This window comes from Bos grunniens, chromosome 25 (genome assembly GCF_055505025.1).
Source record: "Bos grunniens cultivar Pamir isolate PY7600 chromosome 25, Bosgru_T2T1.0, whole genome shotgun sequence".
Lineage (NCBI taxonomy): Eukaryota > Metazoa > Chordata > Mammalia > Artiodactyla > Bovidae > Bos > Bos grunniens.
Window position 1 is genome coordinate 30,027,139 of NC_141189.1, and position 9,124 is coordinate 30,036,262.

The 9,124-nt window shown below is 42.0% G+C and overlaps 1 long non-coding RNA gene across 1 annotated transcript in view; it reads left to right on the forward strand.

The window, feature by feature from the left end:
- LOC147345385 (uncharacterized) overlaps positions 1-8,770 on the forward strand; it is an 87,728-nt gene extending 78,958 nt beyond the window's left edge. The window contains exon 3 of the long non-coding RNA XR_015154704.1: positions 7,629-8,770. This is a non-coding gene — a long non-coding RNA (uncharacterized LOC147345385). The remainder of the gene's footprint in view (positions 1-7,628) is intronic.
- Positions 8,771-9,124: the final 354 nt, after the last annotated feature.

Below are 9,124 nucleotides of genomic sequence, written 5' to 3' on the forward strand. Positions count from 1 at the left end.
GCTGTTGTAGAATCTGGAGTCACAAAACACTCCTCAGAGGACACTCAAGACAGTGGAGTACAGTTTATTACACTGGCGGGACCAAGGGGAATGGGTTCCCAACAAGGACTCTGATGATTTCAGAGAACTTGGTTTTATATGCCACCCCTCTCCCCCCGCCCTGCCGCTACATGACTGGTTACATATTAGTTATTAGTTTTACAACATGCGGGTGCAGAAGAATTAACACTTAAAACATGCAGGTGCTGGCATTATTGTTAACCTATCTGAGACAACCTGAACTTTACTTCCAGTCTTTGTTATCTGTGAGGAAGGGGTTTTCTGGTTTTTCTTTAGCGATGGTTAACAGGGTTCAGGCCCAGTTCACATCCTGTCTTAAGACGGCTGACAGTCTTCAAGATGGAATCCCTCTTGCCCTCCTCCCAGCGGCCCCAACAATTCCATAATTTTGATGACAAAGGTCCATATAGTTAAAGCTATGATTTTTCTAGTAGTTGTATATGGATGTGAGAATTGGACCATACAGAAGGCTGAACCCTGAAGTATTGATGCTTTCAAATTGTGGTGTTGAAGACTCTTGAGAGCCCCTTAGACAGCAAAGAGATTGGACCAGTCAATCCTATAAGAAATCATCCCTGAACATTCAGGACTGTTGTTGAGTCCTACTCAACAGCTGAGGCTGCAGTTCCAACTCATTGGAAAACACCTTGATGCTGGGAAAGACTGAAGGCAAAAGGAGAAGGGAGCAGCAGAGGATGAGATGGATAGACAGCATCACTGACTCAATGGACATGAGTCTGAGCAGACTTGGAGACAGTGAAGGACAGGGGAGCCTGGCGTGCTTCAGTCCATGGGGTCACAAAGAGCTGGACTGAGCAACTGAAAAACAATGACAAATCCAATCCATGGTCATTCCTCAGACTGTAACAAAAATGTTTGGAGGAAGTACAGGGCATCTAGCATGACATGTTGGACTTAATTTTTTTCAGGAAAATGCAACCTTGGGCTAAAAGACATACAAATAGAATCAATGTAAAGAAAATATAAAAGAGACTTAGAAGCAGTGTGTGGACCTTAATTAATTGTATCTGTTAAAAAACACAATTGCTGAGATGTTGTTAACTAAAAAAAGTGTACAACGTGAGAGTTGCAAGTTAAGTTTTATTTGGGGCAAAGTGAGGACTGTAGCCAGGGAGAGAGCACCTCAGATAGCTCTGAGAAACTGCTCCAAACAAGTGTGTGTGTGTGTGTGGGCGGGGTGGGGGTCAGGATATATATGATTTTGGTGAAGGGGGAGTTTATGCAATCAAGCATTTATCTTTACAAAAGGTTTGCTGCTAGTCATGAGGAACTGATGTCACCACAAAGGGATTTAGTGATTGCTTTTTTAGATATGGGAAGATGGAAGGATTGGGCTCATAAAATGGGCTCCTGAAAATATCTGTCTGAAGACCTGTTCCACTAGTTTTCCTGAAGCACAGAGTGCCTCCTTCCAGTTCTCCACCCGAACCCTCTTCAGGGCATATCAAAGGTCAATAGCTGCAGCAGCACAGGATTCAGTCCCCACAGAGGCAGGTGGCAAGTGCCAGTGAGTTAACAGTACATTTTTTTTAAGTTGACAATGTGTTACTTTTATTAGACAATCAGAAATTTGAATGGAGACTGAATTTCGATAACATTAAGATATTATTATTGACTACTTACCTGTGACACTGGAGGAAAGGGCAACCCACTCCAGCATTTCTTGCCTGGAAAAATACCATGGACAGAGGAGCCTGGCAGGCTATTCATAGCTTCCCAAAGAGTTGCAAAGCATCAGACACAATTGAGTGACTGAGCACACACACACACACATTTACAAATAATTTTAAAAGATGAGTCTTTATCTTTTAGAAGTATACTTGGAAACATTGAAGATGAAATGATATAATGTCTGGGATTTCCTTCTGAGCAATTTGAGGGGTAGTTGATGGGGCAGCATTGACCATGAATTGACAGTAGTTGGGGTTGGAGGCTGTGTTCCTAGGAGTCTTTTTTTTTTCTAATTTTATTTTATTTTTAAACTTTACATAATTGTATTAGTTTTGCCAAATATCAAAATGAATCCGCCACAGGTATACATGTGTTCCCCATCCCAAACCCTCCTCCCTCCTCCCTCCCCATACCATCCCTCTGGGCCGTCCCAGTGCACCAGCCCCAAGCATCCAGCATCGTGCATCGAACCTGGACTGGCAACTCGTTTCCTACATGATATTTTACATGTTTCATTGCCATTCTCCCAAATCTTCCCACCCTCTCCCTCTCCCACAGAGTCCATAACACTTCTATACATCAGTGTCTCTTTTGCTGTCTCGTACACCGGGTTATTGTTACCATCTTTCTAAATTCCATATATATGTGTTAGTATACTGTATTTATGTTTTTCCTTCTGGCTTACTTCACTCTGTATAATAGGCTCCAGTTTCATCCACCTCATTAGAACTGATTCAAATGTATTCTTTTTAATGGCTGAGTAATACTCCATTGTGTATATGTACCACAGCTTTCTTATCCATTCATCTGCTGATGGACATCTAGGTTGCTTCCATGTCTTGGCTATTATAAACAGTGCTGTGATGAACATTGGGGTACACGTGTCTCTTTCCCTTCTGGTTTCCTCAGTGTGTATGCCCAGCAGTGGGGTTGCTGGATCATAAGGCAGTTCTATTTCCAGTTTTTTAAGGAATCTCCACACTGTTCTCCATAGTGGCTGTACTAGTTTGCATTCCCACCAACAGTGTAAGAGGGTTCCCTTTTCTCCACACCCTCTCCAGCATTTATTATTTGTAGACTTTTGGATTGCAGCCATTCTGACTGGTGTGAAATGGTACCTCATAGTGGTTTTGCTTCTGCACATCAAAGGAAACTATTAGCAAGGTGAAAAGACAGCCTTCAGAATGGGAGAAAATAATAGCAAATGAAGCAACCGACAAACAACTAATCTCAAAAATATACAAGCAACTCCTACAGCTCAACTCCAGAAAAATAAACGACCCAATCAAAAAATGGGCCAAAGAACTAAATAGACATTTCTCCAAAGAAGACATACAGATGGCTAACAAACACATGAAAAGATGCTCAACATCACTCTTATCAGAGAAATGCAAATCAAAACCTAGGAGTCTTTATATCAGAGTTTCAGTTCAGTTCAGTCGTGTCCAACTCTCTGTGACCTCATGAACCACAGCATGCCAGGCCTCCCTGTCTATCACCAACTCCCAGAGTTCATCCAAACTCATGTCCATTGAGTCGGTGATGCCATCCAACCATCTCATCCTCTGTCATCCCCTTCTCTTCCTGCCCTCAATCTTTCCCAGCACCAGGGTCTTTTCAAATGAGTCAGCTCTTTGCATCAGGTGGCCAAAGTATTGGAGTTTCAGCTTCAACATCAGTCCTTCCACTGAACACCCGGGACTGATCTCCTTTAGGATGGACTGGTTGGATCTCCTTGCAGTCCAAGGGTTTATCAGAGTTTAGTTTAGCAAACTATGACCTGAGGGCCAAATCCAGCCCATTGCCTGTTTTTGTAAATAAAGTTTTATTGGAACACAACCATGCCTGCTTGTTCACATATTTTCTCTGGTTGATTTTGCATTGTAATGTTAGAGTTGAGTTGTTGCTACAGACTATCTGAGCCTGAAATATATACTCTCCTGCCCTTTACAGAGTTTGCTGGCCCTTGATTTATGCTATTGTGCCTACTTATGTTTATGTTTAAAATCATTCACAATAAAATATTTGAAATACATTTCATTATAAAGATCTATACAGTTCCTATGACTACTGCCATAGAATAGTGTTTCTCTCCTAACTGTCTTGAATACATTAAATCACAGCTGAAATGCATGGCACACTTAATAAATTGCTGAAATATCTGTGGGATGATTCTTCTATTAAAATGTATTCCTCTGTGTGGGTAATACATGCATGGAACAAGATTTATAGGAAATGCTCTGGAAAGTAAGTCTCCTTTCCTCCCCATCTCTCATCCACCCTGATCTCCTTCCTAGTATTTCTTGTTTATTCTTCCAGGGATAATTTTTGTATGTACAAACATAATATAAATTTATAGTGTAATTTCTCTCCCATACAAGTGATATATACAATATATATTTGCATTTTGTCACTTAATAATATATCTTGGAGATATTTCCATGTTAATTGCATAATCGTTTCTAAATTGTACATAATTATATGTATGTGTGCATACATGCATGCTCAGTTGCCTCAGTCATGTCCGACTCTTTGAGATCCTGTGGACTGTAGCCTGCCAGGCTCCTCTGTCAATGGGATTCTCCAGGTAAGAATACTGGAGTGGGTTGCCTTGGCCTCCTCCAGGGGATCTTCCTGACCCAGGGATCAAACCTGCATATCCTGTGTCTCCATGTATATATGTGTGTGTGTGTATATGTATTCCTGAAGTATATATATTTAGGAGTTTTATATGCATATATATTTATATATGAAGTATATATATCTAGTAAATATATATATATATATATGAAGTATATATATTTGGGATATTTATATGCATAAAGTGTATATGTTTGTGTTGTTCTCAGTTTGGGGAAAGAATTAAGGGACAGAGAGGCACCGTGAAACTGAAGCCTGGAGAGTGTGTGTGTTTGTTCAGGAGGGGAGGATGGGATGGGCATCCGTTACTGTACTCCCCCATCCCTGTTCTGAAGAGTGGTTGCAAAAAGAATTCAACAAGTTGGAATTTGCTTATCTTTCCTTAAAATGCTGAAAAAAAGACAGAAATATCCATTGGTAAATCCTATTTCCTCTCCCGTCGAAGTGCCTTCAGAATCTGAGTGCTTCTCACTGCGCTCTGTCCTGATTTGAGACCTGGTCCCCTCTCACCTGGCACCCGTGACCATCTCCTCTCCTGGTCTCCCCACCACCACCCTCGTTTCCTACAGTCTGTTCTTAACACGCCGTCAGGGTCATCTTTAAAGGGAAAGTCAGATCGTATCCCCACCTCTGCTCAGAATTCTTCAATGGCTCATCTTATTCGGAATAAAAATGAAAAGCCTTACAAAGGCTCACATGGTCATGCCACAACCCCTTCTCTAGGACGCTCTTCTTCCCTCCCTTCTGCAGCCACGTGGGCCTCCCCGTGTCTTCTCCCAGCAAAGATCTTGGTTCACCATCCAAATTGTTCATCCCTCACCTCTTTCAAGTTTTGCTCAAATGTCACCTTTTCAAACACTCCTTTCCCAACCTCTTCTTTTAAAAATCACCACTCTCCAGCATTTCCTGTTCTTTTTTTAATGTTTATTATTTTTCTCCATAGTTTTAAGTCTCTTTTGTATTAGTTTCTTGTGGCTGCTGTAACAAATGACCACAAGCTCTTAAAACAACAGAATTGTATTGTCTCCTGGTTCTGGAGGTCAGAAGTCTGAAATCAAGATGCTGGCAGGGTTGGTTCCTTGTGGAGGCTCTATGGGAAAATAGATTTCATGCTCCTCTCCTAGATTCTGGTGGCGGCTTTCCTTGGCTTGTAGACACATCACTCTAGTCTTTGCCTCCATCTTCGTAATGCCATCTCCTCTTTGTGTTCTCTCCTTTGCTTCTCTTATCAGGGCACATCATTGGTTTTCTAGCCACCACTTTAATCCAGGATAATCTTTTCTCCAACTCCTTTATTCTATTATATCTGCATAGACTCTTTTTCCAAATCACATCATATTCCCAGGTCCCAGATGTAGAGCCGAGCAGGACCTTGTAGGGCTCCTGGGCACATGGGCCTTTCTGTGTCCTCCACTTCTGAATTATAGGAAGTAGGCTTCATTCAGCCTCCAAGACTTTCCCTGAGTCCCAAAGGGCAGGTTCAAGCAGATGCTAATTAGGAAAGAGAGGGGATGCTGAGATATGCACAAGCCTTGGGGCAAGGTCCTGGTTCCCCCTCAAGGGATACACAAAACAAGCTGTTTTTCAGAGACTGAAAACCCCCGTCCAGGTGGGAGAAGTTAACTGTGTGCTGCCCACAAGCATGTAGACCCCAGGTTGATGACACTGATGCCCAGTATTCTCACTGTGAGCCAATCAGAAGAATGTTCATAAGCTGATCATGTCCTCTTTGAACTATCACTATAAAACTCTTCATTACTTGCTCCAGGTCAGGACACACAGTTTTGAGGTATTACCTCACTGTGTCCCCCTTTGCCTGGCAAAGTAATAAAATCATTCTTTTCTGCCTCATCCAGAACTCCATCTTTGAGATTTAATTCGGTGTCAAGGTACAGAGGTCAGATTCAGCATCAGGTGGACTTATCTTTTAGGGGAGCACAACCCACTCCAGTGTTGTTGCCTGGAGAATCCCAGGGACGGGGGAGCCTGGTGGGCTGCTGTCTATGGGGTCACACAGAGTCGGACACGACTGAAGCGACTTAGCAGCAGCAGCATTTAACTTATTACACCTTCTGTCCCTCATACATTTACTGATCCATTTTATGTTTGTCTTTCTCTCTGTTGTAGGATATAAAACCCAACAGGGCCACGTTTTTGGTCTATGTTTTATCCCACTGCTCTAGTGACTAGACAGTGCTTGGCGTATGGTAGGGATCCACAAAGTATGGGCTGAAAGTGAAATAATGATGGTATTTAGCACCAGTTTTAGCACTGTTGACTAAAAAGATGCACAACATGAGAGTTGTGAGCTAAGTTTTATTTGAGGCAAAATGAGTACTGCAGCCCAGAAGGCAGCACCCCAGATATCTCTGAGAGAATATATAAGGTTTTGGTGACGGGGGAGTTCAACACCATTATGCACTCATTTTACAAAAGGTTTTCTGCTAGTCATGAGGATCTGATGTCACCATGAAGGGATTTAGTACTTTTCTAGATATGGGGAGATGCAAGGATTGAGATTATAAAATCTGTTCCTAAAAACATCCAACTATCTATGCCATCACTTCATGGGAAATAGATGGGGAAACAGTGGAAACAATGTCAGACTTTATTTTTTGGGGCTCCAAAATCACCGCAGATAGTGATTGCAGCCATGAAATTAAAAGACGCTTACTCCTTGGAAGGAAAATTATGACCAACCTAGATAGCATATTGAAAAGCAGAGACCTTACTTTGCCAACAAAGGTCCGTCTAGTCAAGGCTATGGTTTTTCCAGTGGTCATGTATGGATGTGAGAGTTGGACTGTGAAGAAAGCTGAGCGCCAAAGAATTGATGCTTTTGAACTGTGGTGTTGGAGAAGACTCTTGAGAGTCCCTTGGACTGCAAGGAGATCCAACCAGTCCATCCTAAAGGAGGTTAGTCCTGGGTGTTCATTGGAAGGACTGATGCTGAAGCTGAAACTCCAATACTTTGGCCACCTCATGCAAAGAGTTGACTCATTGGAAAAGACCCTGATACTGGGAGGGATTGGGGGCAGGAGGAGAAGGGGACGACAGAAGATGAGATGGCTGGATGGCATCACTGACTCGATGGATGTGAGTTTGAGAGGACTCTGGGAGTTGGTGATGGACGGGGAGGCCTGGCGTGCTGTGATTCATGGGGTCGCAAAGAGTAAGACAGGACTGAGCGGCTGAACTGAACTGAACTGAACTGATCTAAAGACCTGTCCCACCAGATTTCCTGGAGCACAGAGTGCCTCACTCCACCCTGAACTCCCTCAGGGGTGTTGAAGGTCAACAGCTACAACAGCACAGTGTTCAGTCTCCACAGAGGCAGATGGCAAATGCTGTTGTTCAGTGGTCGGCAATGAAATTGGTAAGTGCCAATTTATAGTTGACAGCACCAAGAGCTATAGAATATTATGTTTTCTCCCTGCCAGTCCAAGATGCCTTTGTTAATCTTCACTTCCCAATAAAGTAATATGGAATGTGAAAACATGATGTAAAATGTGCCCCCATGTAAATAAGTGATGTAAATCACAGAGTCCATTTATAACTAGAACCTTTTGACAGGAAAACCAACACAACATCAACAATGTCATAATCACTGAACACTTTAAGCAATGCAGACAGAAAGGAAATTCTTGACTTCCTTTAGGCTTTTGTTATCAGTAACTATGCGAATTCTAAGCATAGTTTTGAACTTAAAAAATGACTTGCATATACTTTTGCCTGGGTGGTAGCTCAAAACTGACATGTTTGGGTAGAGGATTCTGCTCTTAGGACAGAGATAGACTGGGGTCCTGGGATCCTGAGGACAGCGCCTCTCCCACACAGGATCATCTGTCTCTTTTCCTGGTCCAGGATGAAAGGATCTCCCAGAAATGCTGCTCTGTGTCTGGAAGGAACAGAGGGAGATAACAGGATTTATATTTAAACTCATAGCCTTGACTTACAGTTTATGGTCAAAACAGAATCAAGGAACCCTCATGACTGCCACCCCATTTGACTCTCAGACACTTTCCCAGGGCGTCTCCTGTGGGAAAATTATTCCACTTGCCTAAAACATATTAGCACATTGCCTGAGCCCAAGCTGCAGACAGGTCCCGTGGCTCTGCTCCAGAAAAATGTTCCAGTTTTCTTTCCCTCCAACTGCTCTCGAGGGTCATAGCCCAGGAGGAGGCCTCAGTGAGACCTTCTGTTCTTTACAATGTATTATTTTCAGAGATGTTCCCAGCTTTAAAATCCCAAACGAGAAAATAAGGGGCATTAAACATTCTTCTCTGATGACCTTTTTTGCTCAAATATCTCTCCCTATCCCCTGTTTATCAAAGTGATACAGGCTTATTGGTCAAAAATTGGGAAATAAAAAAGAAAAGCATCTTAAAAAGACAGTCCACATTACCAATAATTCTACTGCCAGAAATAACTTTTGTTTTTTGAGTTTATTTTGATATTATTTGATATCAAATATTTTATTTTGATATATCTGTCTACATGTATTATACAGTTATTATATTTTGCATATAGTTTTTCGACATCTGTTGCAAAAATATTTTAAACATACAGGAAGATGGAAAGATCATATAGTGGACATGTATGGACCAACCAACCATGTATATCTGTAGTTAACATTTTACTTAACTTGCTTTATCATTTATCTTTTCTTTCATCTTCTGTCTTCCCTTGTTCCACCTACTAATCTCCCTCCTTTTACCCCTCCACTGAACTC